This window comes from Pan troglodytes, chromosome 2 (assembly GCF_028858775.2).
Source record: "Pan troglodytes isolate AG18354 chromosome 2, NHGRI_mPanTro3-v2.0_pri, whole genome shotgun sequence".
Lineage (NCBI taxonomy): Eukaryota > Metazoa > Chordata > Mammalia > Primates > Hominidae > Pan > Pan troglodytes.
Genome location: NC_086015.1, coordinates 110465968 through 110485235, shown reverse-complemented (window position 1 = coordinate 110485235; position 19268 = coordinate 110465968). Strand labels below are relative to the sequence as shown.

Sequence of the window (19268 nt, the reverse complement as noted above, 5' to 3'; positions counted from 1 at the left end):
TATGTTGGCAATGGAAAACAGAGCAGGCCAACTGAGATTCCAAATGAGGGAGATTCCCAGGCTTTGTTGAATCATCTCCAGTTTTTGAAATACTGTGACTTCAGTTTTCTCAGAAGAAGTAATACAATGAGAGAGATATTAATAAATTGAGTAGTAGAATTATAATGCATACCAGGATTAAAATCAAAAGAGAATTTGAGGCCAGGTGTGGTGGCTCATGTCTGTAATTCCAGCACTTTGGGAGGCCGAGGTGGGCGGATCACTTAAGGCCAGGAGTTTGAGACCAGCTTGGCCAACATGGCGAGACCCCATCTCTAATAAAAATGCCAAAAATTAGCTGAGTGTGGTGGTGCACATATGTAATCCCAGCTCCTTGGTAAGTTGAGGCATGAGAATTTGTTTAACCCAGGAGGCGGAGGTTGCAGTGAGCTGAGATTGTGCCACTGCATTCCAGCCTGGGCAACAGAGCGAGACTCTGTCTCAAAAAAAAAAAAAAAGAATTAGAATGCCAGAAAAACAAAAACACAAAAGAACCTATTCCATTAAGGAGCCAACTAAAGGCATCATGAAGAAAATTAAAATCCAGTTCTTCTTTAGAGATTTGTTGCAGTCAAAAAATAATTCAGGATTAGATCAAATTTTAGGCAACTGATAACTCCAAAACAATGATTAGGGCTAGCATCTAAGTTTTTCTCTCTATAGTTTCCCCATTTCTACCAAGGATAAACCATATTAGGACAAATTTATTTTCACAATAAATTTTAGTTTTATTATACTTGGCCTGATTATTTGTGTAAAGTGTAGCAAGAATACTGATGGGCCACATAGGCTCTTTTTAAGTTGGCTTTGCTGGAACTCTTATAAGAAATTTCAGATTTGACTTTTTAAAAGCCTCAAGGCAAGAAGCCAAGCCAAGGATTTGCCATCAAACTGTGCTTGTAATGCCTCTCTTCTCAAGGTCCCAAAATATCTTGAGGTTCCTGAGCCTGTTAGAAAGTGACATTCTTTTTTTTCTTTGAGACAGAGTCTTGCTCTGTTGCCCAGGTTGGAGTGTAGTGGCGTGATCTTGGCTCACTGCACCCTCTGCCTCCCTGGTTCAAGTGATTCTCCTGCCTCAGCCTCCTGAGTAGCTGGGATTACAGGCACCTGCCCCCACACCCGGCTAATTTTTGTATTTTTAGTAGAGATGGGGTTTCACCATGCTGGCCAGGCTGGTCTTAAACTCCTGACCTCAAATGATCTGCCTGTCTTGGCCTCCCAAAGTGTTGGGATTACAGGCGTGAGCCACCACGCCCAGCCAGAAAGTGACATTCTTTACTTACCACAGATCAGGAACCTTGTAATGGAACAATTTAAACAAGATACCAGGCTAGTCTTTCCAAGGGGCTTTTTATTGGCTCTATAAAGTTGACTTCAATTCCTAAAAGCAATCTGATCATATCTGAAAATATGCTATTCCAGTCAAAGCCTTGGAAAAATAACCAGTGTCTCCAATTGTGTTCCATTATAAAAGAAAACACATTCTTACTGAATTTATGCAAATAACTAGATTGCCACAAAATAAGAATACTCCTGAATAGTTTCCAAATTTTGGAGAACTCAGGTAGAGAAAAAGGTAAATTTTGCTCTTTTTGAGTATTTGAAAAAATACTCAACTTCTTGGTACAATAAAAACTTCAGCTGAATTAAATTAGTGTTTAATTGAACAATGAAAGATTTGCGAATCAGGCAGCCTCCAGAATCACAGCAGTTTCAGAGAGACTCCAGGGATACCTCGTGGTCAGAACAAATTTATAGACCAAAAAAAAGGGAAGTGACGTACAGAAATCAGAAGTGAGGTACCAAAACAATTGGATTGGTTACAGCTCTGCAGTTGCCTTATTTGAACACAACTGGAACACTCAGCAGTGCGTGCGTGGTTGAATTACGGCTGCTGGGATTGGCCAAGACTCAGTGACTGTTACAGGTGCATACTCCTAAGTTAGGTTTTCAATCTTGTCTACCTATTAAGCTAGGTTGCAGTTCATCCATAAGGACTCAAATATAGAAGTATGGAGTCCTTCTCAGGCCATATCCAGTTTGCTTTAACATTCTCTAAGCTATAAATAGCTCAAAAGAAAGAAAGATTTCCTTGATTCTTCGTCATTTGGAGTAGCAGCCTTCCAAACAGGATGTTGTCCATTCACCTGGGAACTGCCATCCACAAATCAAGCAGCTCTTTGTCAGTCAAGTGAGACCTGTTTATCAGGCACTGTGGAATCCAGTGGCTCCTCACACAGTTCCAGAGTTAGTCCTGTGGAAAAAGGCTTTCTGCTTATCACTGTCACTTCCTTGCACTTCCCAGGTAGCAAGATCTTATAAACCACTTGCATTTTCTCATGGAACTCTTTTGGCCATTGCTATCCCCATTAGCACAGGAGTAGCTTCATTTAATGTCCCATAGCAAGGCAGTAAATGCCCCCCAAGTGGAAATTCTCTAGTCCAAAGTGCCAGTAGTCGTTGTTGAGAGGGGCTCACAAACTTCTGCCATAAGCCCCAGTAAATGCTCCACAAACAGCTATTTGGTGGAGAATTCATTTTGACCAACACTCCAGCTTCTACTCTACACTCTGTAGGCTCAGGCAGTCTTAATTCCCATTTAGCATGTCCAATTAATATTGCTCAAAGGGAAGATTGACATGCCTTCTTTGTTTACAGTACTAGGTAGGGGAAGCGTTCCCTGGTTAGATACAGCATCTGTTTTCATAAAAGGTTTAGTTAAAGAATACCCAACTACTTTACATAAAGCCTGTTTAAACATTTCAACTTTTATCAACCCTTAAGTTTTTATCTTCTGTTTCCAGGAACTTCTCTTTTCCACTCCCATTTTACCCTCTGGTGAAAAAGGATTTGGGTTCCCAGCAAGGGACTGAGCTAGGGAACTCAGGCCCTTTTGTCAATCTTTGTTTTGATTTACCTGCCTCAACACTGGCCCAGGTAGTTGTTGGTCAGCTTTCTTACTGTAACCTTTGCCTTCTGATTTTTTTTTTTTTAATATTTCTCCAATCTGGGGTAAACATAGAAAATTGGTTTGAGGCTCTCTAATATTGGGGGCCCAGCAGGGGCTCTCTTTGGTCCACTCAACCTTTGATAGTGTGTTAAGGTCTTTGTTTTACCTCATAAATTTCCATTTAATTCATTCCATTTCTTAATAACCAACTAAAGATTCCCAACCTGCTGGGATGGGTCCCATGACCCTCCCCTTCTTTTTTCTCTTAGTTTTACCCCTATCAACTTTTTTTTTTAAAAAAAAAACCTTACTTTTTAATAAGCAGTTAAAATGTTTCACCTTCCTAGGATGAGTCCTTGGATTATATATATATATTTTGCTTTTCCCCATGCTGTTGTTAATTATCCTAATGTTTTTATTAGCGTCTGTAAAACAGATGAGGGGAAGTTAAACCAGCACATTTGATACAGCTTCCTTAACTGTCTTTCAGTTTGTAGCAGCAATGGTGTGCCGGTGCAGGAGGGGACCCCTTAACTGCAGTACTTGACATGACCTGGGTAAAGGGCATATTCAGCAGGTGAATATCCTTGTCATCATAAAGCCAGTTCCACCTGGCTTGCATACAAAGCATATCAGTTGCTTCATCTAGGGTGCTCAATTGGGCATTTATAGGGAAAGTTGGGAAATCCCCCTTCTCAGGCTACACAGACCTTACAAATGTCTTTTACCCAGTCCATCAGGCCAGCTATTGCCTCTGGAGTAGCCTCCTGTGTCTGGATTATATATAGCCACCTGTGATTGTCCAATAGTGAACTGTGGGTCCTGCATCAACCCAAACAGGCTCTTCTACTCTGCAGCATTTAAAACCAAAGATACTGCCCCTAAATTATTACTCTCACAATCCATTTCAGTTCCTTAGGAAGCAGATAATACCGACCTTCAAAACAGACCAGTTCTTTCACATTATACCTTCTGGTTTCAGTCGTTACTTGGTTTTGCCCTTCCCTCACATGAAATATCAGATACTCACATACATACACATTATATACACATGACACATGTTGTTTTCAACTGAGCTTTTTTTCTTCTTTGTGTTTTTTTTTTTTTTTTTTCAGAGATGGGGTCTCGCTCTGTCACCCAGGCTACAGTGCAGTGGTGTAATCATGGCTCACTGTAGCCTTGAAGTCCTGAGTACTTTCATGGTAACCATAGGTCTCAGAGGTACTTGCTTTTGTCCCTGCCATAATTTTCCCCTTCATGGGTAGTTTTGAGGCTAGGAGCCAGAGCTCAGACAGACTCACATCTGAGCTTGGTTCAGCCTCAAGACCCAACCCAGTGCTCTCTTTTAATTTCATTTCAGCTATTAGAGATAACAATAACAGAGGAATTAAATATTTCACTTTCTGCTTCTTTGTGTGCCTTTCCTAATGCAGTCAGAGAACCAGCTTCCCAGAGTTTGATCCATCCCTGAATTCTTCTGCTAACTTTTACCTTAGTAACTGAATGCCACACAGCTGCTGCTCCATACCGGGGTGACCATGTGGCCAGCTAGGAATCAAAAGCTCCTCATTCTCCACATCATATCATTTTTCCTTCATTTTGAAACAACCTTTAAATAACCTCTAAACTAGGCAAAATTATTTTTCCTTTAAGCCAAAACCATACATCTGTGTTCCTTTATAACCTTCTTTACCAAAGCGCATCTTTCTTTATACATTCTGTATATAGAATTATATCTAGTAGTTTTAATTACATGTATTAACTACTGTTTTAACTCTTAGTAACCCCAATTTCCAGTGAATAACCTATGACTATTTAATATAATATGACTTTAAGATTTTAAGTTACTGAAAAACATTTGGAAACTAGTTTCATTTACCAAAGATTACTAAAGTCACAGCAGCTAAAAGCCATTTCTATTTTTTTCTGAGTTCTTTCATATATTTTGGCAGTGAAATATCACATGCATATGACACATCTTATTTTCAATTTAGTTTCTTTTTTCTTTTTTTGTTTTGTTTTGTTTTCTGAGATAAGGTCTTTCTCTGTCACCCAGGCTGGAGTGCAGTGGTGTGATCATAGCTCACTATAGCCTTGAACTTAGTTAAGTGATCCTCCCACCCCAGCCTCCTGAATAGCTGGCACTACAGGCACGCACCACTAAGCCCAGTTAATTTTTAAATTTTGTGTAGAGATGTGGTCTCATTTTGTTCCTCAGGGTGGTCTTGAATTCTTGACTTCTAGCAATCTTCCTGCCTTGGCCTCCCAAATTGCTGGGATTACAGGCGTGAGCCACTGCATCTGGCCAGTTTGTTTCTTAATTCAATTACTGACTTTACAGTGGAGCCCTTTAAGGAAAAGGGCTAAAAAAGCATGCAGTTTTTTAGGGCCTAATATTTATTGGAAGGCAGAACACTCACATCCCCGCAAAAGCCAAAGAAATCAGATAACACAATACTAAAGAGAGAAGAGTTTTAGACCTGGAAAGAATGTCTGCTATGCAACTCTTGGGGTTCCATCAAGAAAAACAGAGGCTCCTCCCAAAAAGGAGTCTGTGGTGTGTTTTCTGTTTTCTCCCAAGGGAGTCTAGGCTGTCAGAAATTCCTTTTTTTTAGGTCTTTTATGTGGCATTGAGAGTGGCAAGAAAAAAGAGGGACAGGCAGAAGCAAATGGAGAAACAGAATTCAGTTGACGGAGTTTAACAGAGAAAAAACAGAGGCCTTATAACAACACATGTGTATACCTATATACCCCAAATACTAGTTTTCACTAAGTTATACATATATACCCCAAATACCAGTTTTCACTAAGTTGACTTTTGACTATAGAGCTCTTAAAAAAAAATCTTTTTTTTTTTTTTGAGCCGGAATCTCACTGTGTCACCCAGGCTGGAGTGCAATGGCGTGATCTCGGCTCACTGCAAGCTCCCCCTCCTGGGTTCACGCCATTCTCCTGCCTCAGCCTCCCGAGTAGTTGGGACTACAGGCGCCTGCCGCCACGCCCCACTAATTTTTTGTATTTTTAGTAGAGACGGGGTTTCACCGTGTCAGCCAGGGTGATCTCGATCTCCTGACCTCGTGATCTGCCCGCCTCGGCCTCCCAAAGTGCTGGGATTACAGGCGTCAGCCACGGCACCCGGCCAAAAAAAATCTTTTTCCTAGTTGTAATTCCTACTCAAGCCGTTTTACTTTTGCTTCTGATGCTAGCAGGGCTCTCATTGTCAAAAGAGCACCTCACAGAAGCAGCCATCCACTGCAGCAGCTGCCCTTCCTTAGTGCATGTGATGGACAGCTTTCCGCTGACAGTCGCTCTAAACGTGCCTATGTTTTTGACGTGTCCCGTACTCATGCGTAAGTGTCTGAAAGGTGAGTCACACCATTCCAGGAAGTGACAGCCACCTAGGACCTCCCCCATGGATGCTTCATTCCCTTTGCTCATTTCTTGGTCTTTCAGCTCCTGATCTGGCTCCCCACATGTTTCGTGGTAGCCAGGTCTATGCAAACCTACCCCCAAGTCCATGGCAGCTGACAGGCTAAAGAAAGAGGATGACAAATCCAGTTTCTTAGAAAGAAACATTTAATAGAGACTCACGAACGGAAGCCATGTCTGTGTCCTGGATGGTGGCTAGACAAGATGGCGGATCCCCACTGCAAAAGTTTCTCTAAGTTTCAAAAGGTCAAGGCCTAGATCAGCACTAGCAAAAGCAGCAGGAACAACTTTAGTGAAATCGCTAAGACAGAATTCGCACAAGGAACTCAATGTCTGTGCAAGTGAGTAACCTCTAAAATAGCAGTCCATAAGGGTAGGGTTGGGGGTGGTGGTCAGAGGTTCTCTTTGAGATTCTGAACGCTTTATGGATGCTTCATCCAGGAAAAGGCATAATCAAATTTTGCATATGATTTTGGGGCTTGTTAGACTCCTCTGGTAGTCCATCCATGGTATGAAACTTGGCTACCCTTTGATTTGTCACTCAGCCCTCCATTTACTCAGCTCCACTCACACTTAGATGATTATATATTATACATTATATTGTATTCCTTGATTTCAGTAGAATATTATCTAGCAGACATACTAATATTTTGGTTATTTACTATATATGAAAGACACAACTTCTTTCTTTTCTTTTCTTTTCTTTTTTTTTTTTTTTTTGAGGCAGTTTTGCTCTTGTTGCCCAGGCTGGAGTGCAGCGGCATGATCTCAGCTCACTACAACCTATGCCTCCTGGGTTCAAGTGATTCTCCTGCCTCAGCCTCCCAAGTAGCTGGGATTACAGGCTCCCACCACCATGCCTGGCTAATTTTAAAACTATTTTTAGTAGAGACGGGGTTTCACAATATTGGCCAGGCTAGTCTCGAACTCCTGACCTCTGGTGGTCCACCCGCCTTGGCCTCCCAAAGTGCTGGGATTACAGGTGTGAGCCACTGCGCCCAGCTGACACAACTTCTTTCTAAATAATCTTTATGCAACTTATAAGTTATAATCCTTATTATCCTGACTTATAAGTATGACCCAATCTTTGAATTTAGTTTCTTTGTTTACTCGTCAAATAATCTCTCATTTTTAATCGTAAGAAATTAGTTCTGTAACATAAGTGAGCCTGAAAGAAAGAGAACAGGCTCCGATAATGGAGTAGTTTTTATCAGACTTATCTTCCCAGTAGTCCCACACTGTCCCACTCACACACAGTCACGCTCAGTGCCTTCCCAGGGGCAGCCCATAGCAGAATAGGATGCACACTACTCTGGGATGGAAGGAAAGGCAAGACTTCAAGGACTGGGCTGCCTAGCCAAACCTCTTTGGTGTGTTGCATGAAATTTTTGAAGTTTTTATGGATATTGGAGGCAGGAAGTGATACAATAAGAAGCTCAATTAACTAAATGACTTTTTTATCAAAACTTCATCTCACCCTAAATGGGCTTTCAGTCATCTCCCTAGTCTCACAAGTGAGCACTGAGGGATCCTTGCCCTGGAATTAGTCAGTTCTCTATGAATAGGCATTTAAGAACATTTCTCTCTGTAGCTAGAATGTCAGGTCGGCTACCTGGGCATTTACTTGGTTTCTGTCCTGATAGAGCCCAAGTGCTTATGTGATAACCTAATTCTCTCACCTTGTCCTCCTGTTCTTATGATATTTAAAAAATCTTTTCCTTGACTTATTCTTCAATAATTGTGTCATTTTGGTTCCTGCCAGGTTAGCGGCTTCCTTGCTTTCGATTCTGACTTCATTGTGTCCCCTAATCCCTAAATGCCTACTTGATTTCAGCCCACTTCCTTGCTGACCTCCAGTGGCACTGGCGTGTGTACAGACACACTGAGTTCCATTTACATGTGCCTAGGACTGTGCACTCACTTAGCCTCACACTCATCCACACTCACATCCCCACTTTCCCACAATCACTCACACTCAGTGTCCTCCATTTACTCAGCCCCACTCACTCTTGCCCAACCATACACACTTGTTCCATTCACTCACACTCCTGGTCGTTCCCTTCACACTCACACTCCTTCACACTCATGACCAGCCACCCCACTGGCCTCCATTTAGTACTACTCTGTCTCACCCAGCCCTACCCATATGCACACCAGAGTCAGCTCACTCACAGTCGCACAGTCAGTCCCTCAAATGCAGTCACTCCCTCAGGAACTCCTTCCCTCTCACTCAGGTACAATGTCTCATTCATCCTCAGTGCCCTTCACACACTTCATATACACACTGGGTATGTGTCACACCCACTCACACAAACTTCAGGCACAGCCAGTCCTACCCACACTTATTCACGCTTATTTCACTCATGCCCAGCCCCACCCACTCACACCTAGTCACACTCACATGTGGTCCCAAACAGTTCCAGTATACCTAGACTCACACAGTCCTACTCATACCTAGTCACACTCAGTCACGCTCACACATGGTCCCACACAGTTCCAATACACCTAGCCTCACACAGTCCTACGCATACCTAGTCACACTCAGTCACACGCATACATGGTCCCACCCACTCACACTCACACCTAGTCACACTCACATATGGTCCCACACCGTTCCAATACACCTGGTTTCACACAGTCCTTCTGACACCTAGTCACACTCAGTCACACTCACACATGGTCCCACACAATCACACTCACACTAGTCATACTCTATTCTACTACCTCTCAGAGAATTCCACTCTATTCTACTCTCTCGGTGTCATTTGTCCCCTCAGGAGGATGCAGCATTCAAGGTTCTATCTTGGAAGCAGAGACTGTGCCCTCACCAGATGCTGAACCTGCTGAGCACCCTGATCTTCCACTTCACCTTCATCAGAACTGTGAGAATTAACTTTCTATTATTTATAAATTACTCAGTCTAAGATATTTTGTTATAGCAGCAGGATCAGATTGAGACAAGGGATTTATACCAATTTAGACTATGCATGAATCCACAAGAATCCGAGTGGCACAAGAATCTAGCACCAAAATGGCAGCTCAGGGAAAGCTGATTCAGTTTAACGTTCAAAAGAAGAGGCAAAACTAATTCTAGAAACTTGTTCCCTTGAGATGCTCGGAGACGTGCCCTGGTTTAGAAAGAAAATACAGAATGGAAGCTTTGCTCTAAAAGACAGGTTCTTGCATTAGAAAAAGGGTTACTTCGGACTCACTGGCTCTAAATAAATTAGTCAGGAGAAAACTAATGAATGTTACCATGGAATTATCCATAGGACTTAACCTTCTCAAAATAGTTGTGAGTGGGATGAAAGAGCAACAATGAGTTAACCAGAGAGACGGGAAGGTGTTAATTAGAAAAAAAAAATATCGTATAGAAACAAATGTTGGTACAAGCATACAAGTAAAATTTTCAACTGTGTCATTAATACTTTCATTGTATAATTAATTTCTAGGGTGCTAAGAATTCTGAATTTATTGAGGAAATAAATGTTTGATTGCAACAAAAGAAAACTTGTCTGGCTTTGGGAAGGAAGAGGCTTAGGAAAAAAATTAAAGGCGTCTTTACTAGAAGTTCAAGGTGAAAACACTGCATTTTTTCTAGTACTTCACTACGTAATCTAAAGAAGTCTGGAAAGGAGCCAATGCATTAAAAATATAGCTAGAGGAAACCGTTCAGGGAGAAGACTTGTGGCAGTAGCAGTCTGTGCAAACATTCTCTTTCTCTTTCTGTCTTTCCAAGCAAAAATTAAACCTTGATTATCCCTTTATAAAAATAGGGTACTCATTTCCCAGTGAAATGTGGGAACTGCTTCTCTTTAGCAGCATAGTACCCAATTATTCTTACAGAAAATAATTTTATGTAATTTAAAAAATATACTGTCTTCTTGGTATGATTGTTCTTTTTGTGTGTACAGATAACCCCATTTAAAGAAATATTTAAAACTCTATCTTGGATTTCTTGAAGGTTTCTGGTTTGATTAGGCCATCTGAGTAGATAAATAACGAAATGATGCTAATGTGTTGACACAAGAAACAATGTTCAAAGGTAGACACCACCCAGATGACATTTCTCATTGCTACACATATGTATATACATGTGTATGTGTGTGCATATTTACATACCTTTGGGAAGATACAGGTGTAGCCAGAATGCTCTCACATGGTCGTCATTATCAAAATTCTCCCAATATATCCATCTCTTCACTTTTCGAGGTCATGGTCGGATTGAATTCCATGATTTCATGGTTCTATCGTATCTGTGTGGGAACCATGTGACTAGTTTTAAGTAAATATTATGAGCAAAGGTGACTTTGCTTACTCTCTGGTTAATTGCAAGTCTCTCTGGGGCACCCTTTAACTCTGTGATGTTTGAATGGTGACTGCTTTATGAACCTGAGTCTCTGAATAAGTAAAAGGAGCAGAATCCCCTGTTAACCTGTTATGGACATGAGTAAGAAAGAAATCTTTCTTGTTTGAGTCATCAAAACTATGGGATTGTTTGTTATTGCAGCATACCGTAGCCCTATTCAGACTTCTATAATCTGATAGTAAGGGCAGATTTGGGGACAATTTACCAAAATCAGAATTATAATTCTGGTGACTCAGTTTGGGAAAAGAAATTCCATTTGACATCCAGAGATTCCATCTCCAGAAATCAAGAGCAATTGCTTCGATTTTTACAGATTCCTATTTGTTTTTGGACTAGACTCCAAAGAATTTGTTGTACTGTATAATTTTTAAGAAACTTAGGCTGAATAAATCACCTGAAAAATTCATTTTTGCCTGTAGAGCTGCTCATGGACTACGTTGAATAGTAGAAACCAGTTCTTACCACGTTGGTTATGCCACAGGCAATGCCAGTTTTTCTTAGCAAAGTTGAACTAACTATAACTTTGATTTATAATATATGTTAATATGATGCAAAAATGATAGTTCTTTTGTTTGGGTCTTTCACTGAACACATTTTATTGATTGCAGAGTTGTACAGCCAAAGATATTATAGAGAGGGTTGTGGGATGCCTAAAAATGCTGAGTTTGTTGGCAGAATCGAGATGACTCCTAATTTCTAACAGCGTCATTTTTCTGAGGCAGGAGCCAAATGTTACATTGTTTTAGCCAAGCTTCTTGAAATATTAGTCTATAATTTCTTTCCTTGCTTTCTGACACTCTTACTTACAGTCATCAAGTTTTACTCACCATCTCGACACCAAACATCCACTGGAAAAGGTCTCTAATTTACTCCAGAGCAACAAGATCTTTGGGTACATTTCGGACTTCCTATTTTGATCTCCTGGAAGCTTTAGAAACTGACACATAATTGTTTATGTCAACTTTATTGGATCGCAGGGTCCCCATATATTTGGATAAACATTATTTCTTGTGTGAAACAACAGAGTGAGGTTGTTTCTGGATGAGATTAGTGTTTGAATTGGGAGACTGGGTGAAGCACATTGCCCTTCCCAGTGTGGCTGTGCATCTTACCATCTGTGGAGGGCCTGGACAGAATGAAAGGGTGGAGAAAGGGAGAATTCGCTCTCTCTGCTTGAGCTGGGAAATTAATCTCATCCTGCTGAAAGCAGGGGTTTAACGTTTAGACATTAGACTGGGGTTTCCACCATCTGGACTCCTGGTTCTTGGGCCTTTAAACTTGGACTGGAATTATACACTGGGGTTTCCTAGGTTTCTAGCTTGCAGATGGAAGATTATGGGACTTCTCAGCCTCCATAATTATGTGAGCCAATTCCTGTAATAAATCTCTTTATACAGATAGATATAGATGTGTATCTGTATATATGTCTATCATCTATCTGTCTGATCATCTATCTCCTATTTGTTCTGTTTCTCTAGAGAACCCTGACTGATATACTAACCAATCATTGCCTTTTTGAAACTCTTTCCTACCATTGTTCCTTGACAGAAGTCTGGCTTGGAGGTTCTGTTTCTTCACTGGAATCTTCTACTCCATATCCTTAGGCTCCTTTTCCTCTCCTTACCATTTAAATATTGGTTAGTATTATTTTCTTTTCATTCCACTACCTGAATGCTGATGATTTACAAATCTTTTTCTCCATCATAAAGCTTAGTCATGGGTACAAGAAGTACATTAAAGATATGCACCTCCTGCTACTTTGATTAGGATGTTCTATGGGGCTTCTATATTCAACCCATCCAACAGAATTCATGATCTTCCCCTCCCTAAACATCTCCACTCAAAGTCTGTTCTTTCTTTTATATTTCCATTCTTGAGAAATGAAACCTCCATCTGCTGAGCTATTAAGCCAGAAACATGAGAGTAATTATAGAACCTTCATATATAAGTGTTTAAATACTATTGTTTCAACTGCCTAAATATCTCTTGAATTTATCTCTCCCCCAATATCCTCATTAAAGCTTCCATATTTCTCTGTCTTTTTCCCCATGAATTAGTAGAGATGCTGCCTGACCAGTTCACTTTCCTCCTGTCTTAGCTTCCCAATTTACCTTCCACAGGGCAGTCAGAATGATCTTTCCAAAGACAAATCAGAATATTTCCCTTCCTTGAGGAAAAACCCATCAATGTTTCTGCATTGATTTAGTATTATACTCCAAACTCCTTTATGTGGTGCACAATGCTCCTGAGGGCCTAGAACTTTACTGGTTTTAGCCCTGAAATTCTCACCATCACAGACAAAGCCTCATTCCCTGGGCAAACTGCAGTGGTTTATCGTCCCAGCTCAAAATATCTTTTTCGTTCTGGTCTTCTTGACTTGTCTTCAAGGTTCTGCTTAAGTTGATTTTTTCTAAAATCATATCCCAACCAATTTTTTCTCTAGCCTGAAATGTGTATACAGTGCTTGTATGTCCTCTAAGAAAAGGGATTATCATATTCTACTTTAATCTGGTCTTGCTATACTTTGTGCTTTTTAAAGAGAGATGCTCTATTGTTTTCATCTCTACATCTCAAACACATCTAGCACAGTGATTAGCACATAGCCATTGATAAATATTTGTTGTATGATATTAGAAAAACGCAGGGCATCCATCTTCATGCTGTATTCAATAAGTAACATAACTCTTTGCTGATTAACTTAGTATTTTCACATTTTTATTGTTTTCACTTTGAAATACAATCTTTTATTTTTCCTCTTCTGTTTTACTACCATTATTTAACTCAAAAATAGTGGTTATTTTTCTTGTTCTCTTAGTAGATCCCCCGTAATATGTTTAAACTTATTTGAACATTTCCTGCTTCTTCCATCCTAAAAGATTTAGACATGTTTGGAATAATTAAGAATATTTGCAAAAAGGATTTCTTACAACACTTAGTGAGGACCAAAAATGTACCAGGTTCTGTGAAACCTAAGTGTAAACTGAGGAATTTTGACTTCTGCCCTACAAAAATTTACAATCCAGGCAGTAAAGCTGAACAGTCTAGCCTGAAAATCTATTTTAAAACTGTTTTCCCCCAGTCCGAAGATATAACCTTGAAGCTTACTGCAAACCCCCCTTTTTTTTCTTCTCCTTAGTCTTAAAATATGGCCTTGGAGTGTACTTTCTTTGAAACACCATGTCCCTCCCTTTCCTGCCATACACTCCCTCACCTCGTGCACATTTATCTAACTGTATGCTTGTATCTAATTATGTGCTTACTTAGAAGTTCCAAGGGGCTAATCTTAAAACAGACAAAGCATAGAGACCCAGCTGCCAAATTCCAGAGATTACCTCAAGGCAGTTAGTCATCAACCCAGCCAGTGCTGAGATGACACCAGCCTGTGCTCCAGATGGCCCAAGGCTTGAGATAGCGCAAAACATTCAGACCTTGGACTCAGCATCCCTCCCTCATGCCTCCCATTCCAAGTTCCCTTTTGTAAGCCCCTCTTCCCAGCCTAAAGTTTGAAGTGGTTCCTAGAGGCAAAAGCCAGCTGCGTCCACACTGTTAGCTTTGGAAAATAAAGTCACTTTCCTTTTCACTGCACTTCATTCTTGTTACTGCTTTTGCAAGTGGTGAGTAGCTGAGCATGAGCTTGGTTACAAGGCAAGCATATGCTCTTAAGAATTTCATTTTACAAAGCCCAAAATTATGAATATATAATCTAATGACCTGGGAATCTCTTCCTGTAATATACAAAATGTCTTTTAGGGATAAATAGAAGTGGGATATTTAGTTTTTTCTTAGGTGCCAAACACAACCAAAAAAGGCATATTTGAAACAAAACTGAATATTTCCCTTTTCCTTTCATTGATTTGTTTTAAATTTTAGCTGTCCTGTTTTGAATTTTCAAGAGCTTCTTGTCTCTCATTATTCCTTTTAAATAGTATTCTGTTCTTTGTTACTGACGTAAACTCATTTCTCAGAGAATAGTAATGGCCAATTAAAAAAATCCTTTCTTATACCCTGCATTGCCTCTTTTTCCTTTGTATTCCTATTTTTTCTTTTTTCCCCTATTTCTACATTTTTTTCTGCTGGAAATTTCTCTAAAACACTTGTGGCAGTCATGTTTGAAGATTGAGGCAATAGAAAGTTGATTGGAAACTGCAGGCCAGGGGAACTTATTTGCTGATAATTTACAGGGTAGTCCAGGGGAACTCAGCTCTTTCATTAGAAGCCTTCAAATTTGGAGTGTCTTTTCTTTGGGACTATTTGGTTTATTCTAGGGAGGCATCCTCTCATATACTATCTTGGGATGGGGCTTTAAGCCCAGCTCTAGCATTCTATAAGCAGGGAGGAGGAAGGAGGCTGAGGCTGGATCTACTATTCACTGTGAAACTGCTTGTTCAGTCCTATTGTCAGCTCCATGTTCCTACCTTCCTACCTTCTACTTAGGCCTGGTGCCCTAAATCTGAAGCCTTCAGATTCTGTCCTTTAAGGAAGCAGTAATGGTGGGGATGAGATGTGAGAGGGATAACCACCAAGCTGCCAAGGATGCAAGGATGGTTGAGAGTGGCCTATAGATTTTTTTTTTTTTTTTTTTTTTGACAGTCTTGCTCTGTCACCCAGGCTGGAATGCAGTAGCATGATCTTGGCTCACTGCAACCTCTGCCTCCCAGGCTCAAGCAATTCTCATGCCTCAGCTTCCCAAGTGGCTGGGAGTACAGGTGCACCCCACTACCTTTGACTAATTTTTGTATTTTTTGTAGAGACGGGATTTTGCCATGTTGGCCAGTCTTGTCTCAAACTCCTGGCTTCAAGTGATCCACCAGCCTTAGCCTCCCAAAGTGCTGGCATCAGGTGTGGGCCATGGTGCCCAGCCTGATCTAATATTTTCACATAAAGAATTTTAATTAATGCCTCTGGTTATAATCATATACATCTTACTCCTATTTGAACTATTTTGATAGGAGTAAATATTTTGATAGTTCAAATCCAGAGTCTTTCAAGGAGTCCTCTTTGTAGAACACTCTGTTCATACTTCTTTCATATATTAAGTCTGTTACTAATCCTATATCTGTTTTCTATCTTTTAAAAAATTATTGAAGTCTTTCAATTTCAGTAGTCTTATATTGTTTTCTTCTCCTTGGAACTTGTACCTTTTATATTTTAGTTCTCATATTGTTATTTGGGGAAATTTTCAGGACAGAGAAGAAATAGATGTACATATTCAATCTACTATTGTTCCAAATAAATTTATTATGCTTTTGTTTGCTAATTTTCCTTTGCCACATTCACTGGTTATGTGAAGAACATACTCTACTACTTATTCCTTCTAAAGCAATGACACTTTAAATTCGTCCTTTCCAGTCACTGTTTAAGTGCAATGAGTGTGTTGTTGGCAACATAAGGCAACACCTTTATAGAACACGGCCTATAGATGAATGAGAAACTAACCTTCTTTAGAAATTCTAGAAAAAATCAACTTGCAAATATATCTAATCACTAAAAGCATATTCTGTGCAGATAGTCTTTATTTACTAGTTATCAAAGGGTTATTTTCATGCAAAATAAAAATATACCAATAAAAGCCTTAAAACTTTGGAGAGCTGATTTTCTACTTCATGTTTTTTTTTTTTGAAATGTCAGACATGACTAAGGAGTGAGGTCTTTTTCTTTTCTTTCTGTATAGATATAAAACCCCCTTTCAATCTCCAGGTTTTGTTGATTTTGTTCCCTATTTTTTTTTTTTACTTTCTATTGCCTGCACTCTGGTAAAATCACCCTCACCACTCACTGGCTGTAATGAAAATGGCAAATACCTTCCCTGCAGCCTGTCTTCCCCTAGCCCAGCCTGTTCTTCACACTGCCATCATAATGATGTTTTAAAGACAATTATAATCATAATCCTAGAGCAGAGATTGTTAACCTGAAATCATCCATGGTTGATCAACTTTGTAAGTCTGTGAATCCCTTACATTATAGACAAAAAGTAGTGTTTATGATTATTTTATTTAGGGGAGAAGCCTAGGTATTTCATCATATCCTTGAAAGAGTCTGTGACACCTCCAACTGTTAAAAATCACTCCACAGAGAATCAAGTTGATGAATAATGATGAGAATAGCCGATGATCTCAACACACGTGACTACCAAAATCTCTACTATTTTTCTGGAAACATGATTACTAGAAATCTAAATGGCATCTGTGATTGATTGGTATTCTCTTCCCCCCACATAAGAGTGGCAGAAGAATGACTGTTAGCCAAGTGTCTGTCAAAATGAACTACAAATATATTCATTAGAAAACAGGTTGTTAAAATGGATCAGGTATAAATATGTTTTGCATATCACAAAAGACACCTAAATTAAGGAAAGCTGTGAAAGAGCAGATAGCCATTTTTCAATTATATATGACCAATGTGGCATTTTTTGATATCTTAGTCAGTAATTTGAAGGTCTAGAAATGCTATACGTGCCTATGTAATTTGGGGTCACTGCTTTTGATACAGGCAGTGAGTCTAGAAATTTCTACCTCACTCAGAACAATCATGCTATGACTTTTTCCTACTTGTGCAATTACCAAGATTTCACACCATTTAACACGTTTATGTTTATGCACATGAATATTTACAGGGAAATAGACTTGGGCATTAAAAAAAAAAAGTCATTCAGCTTCCTTGACTTCGTCAGGTTGTTTGTGGCGGGGCTATTTCACACACAAGCTACAAATCCAAGGTATATGACACCTTTTTATATTATCAGGCAACATGGTGATAAAAAAATGAAATGGAGTTTGTGAATTTTATTACTCCAGGTGACAATTTAATATGTGGATGATGGTGTGCAGCTCCCAAATGAGATTTGTTGCATCCTCAGAACTGCATAAAATGTCTAAAGAGAGGGGCAAGCTTCCATGCCATATATAGACAGACTCATTGGATCTCCCGAGGAAGTCAGATTGGAAACTTGTAAGTCCACAGTCATTCACAGATGATAAAGTGTGTGAAGTGGGGAGCAGGGAGAGGCCGTGCTTGCATGAAGAATTTTAATGACTTAACGTTTCTTCTCTTATTAATTTTAGCGTAGGGAGGGCAGTGGGATAAGGAAGTCATCAGTCTTGCATATGTCTTTTTCTGCTACAGATGGTACAATGGTTGATTTGGTACAAGGATCATACCAAATATGTATGCAGGAAGCCAAAAAATAGAATCAAATCAAACATGATTTTATAGTTGTTATTATTCCTAAAAATATCTGTGCTCCTGTAGGCATATGTCTTAGATAGGAGAATGCTATTGGAATTTCTGGTCTCTGCATTGAGGGGCTGTTGGTCTTTTGGAAAGATGTGCTTTTTGAATGGGACAAGCTTGCCCCAAGAGGCATTGCTAGGGCTGCTCCCAGGCCTACTTGTGATTCAAGGCTGTGCTTCTCCTCTGCACGTGAGACAGGTGAGTTATGTTACTTGCTAGGTAAGAAGGAGGGGAGGAGATAAGTTACCTGAAATCATCTGATGCATTATTATCCCCTTCAGTATGGACATAACGTCAGAAGAGGATCACTGAATCAGATAGGATAAAGCATTCTTTCGACCTCCCTGCTGGGGGCTTGTCTGTCCTGTTGTGCTGTACTTCTGTGCAGGTGGAAACAAGATGAACTCAAACCACTTGTCTGATTAAATGGGCCAACTGTTTCAGTCATTGCCCAAATAAATGGTGTTTCTGTGCCAACTTTCATGTGTATACTTTGGAGGAACTTGTTACTTCATATTCTAATCTCATCTTTTTCATGGGAGTCTTAGAAGTATTGGAAAGCTGTTTTGAAATCCTTTTTAAAACCTAAGATTGAGACTCACAATTTTTTTCCTTTATATAGGTATTCTCAGTTTAAATTGCTTTACATTTTTACTTTTTCATTTCACAAATAGAAGGTAATTTATTTTGTTCCTCTTTGAGGGTGCTAAAATAGGATCACTGATTAGAAACTGATAGCCACCCACTTGAGCCAGAATTCCTATCTTCTTATGAAACAGCGCTAAAACATTTGATGTAAAATTCCTCAGTATTTTTCAGATCAGACCCTCATTCATTTAAAAAATTTACCTACCTGTGAAAGATCAGAACCTGTACTTTCAGGCTACTGTTCCCTTATTAAATCAGTGAGCAAATGCCCTTAAAAGGGACATTCAATTGAAATTAAAAAAAAAAAACATTATTTGAGTGCCTGTTGTATGTCAAGCCCCTTGAAAAGCACTGGGGAGAAAAAAGCAAATATTATAGCGTATAGGAAAGTAAGTAAAGATATTTAACAAACAACCCTAACACAATGTGATAAGTGCTGTGATAGGGAATTTGGCTCTGTGATTTCAGTGTCAGTGGATTTCTTATTCAGTTAATCTCATCTGCCAAAGAAAATATTTTTGTAATGAGGAAATGTCACCTCTGTTCACCATTGGAAATTACTATTTATCAAGTTGTCATTTACTTGGATAATGTTATCAGGTA

The 19268-nt window shown here is 39.6% G+C and overlaps 1 pseudogene; it reads left to right on the top strand.

The window, feature by feature from the left end:
* LOC460978 (tyrosine-protein phosphatase non-receptor type 11-like) overlaps nt 1-19268 on the top strand; it is a 145816-nt pseudogene that overhangs the window by 101235 nt on the left and 25313 nt on the right.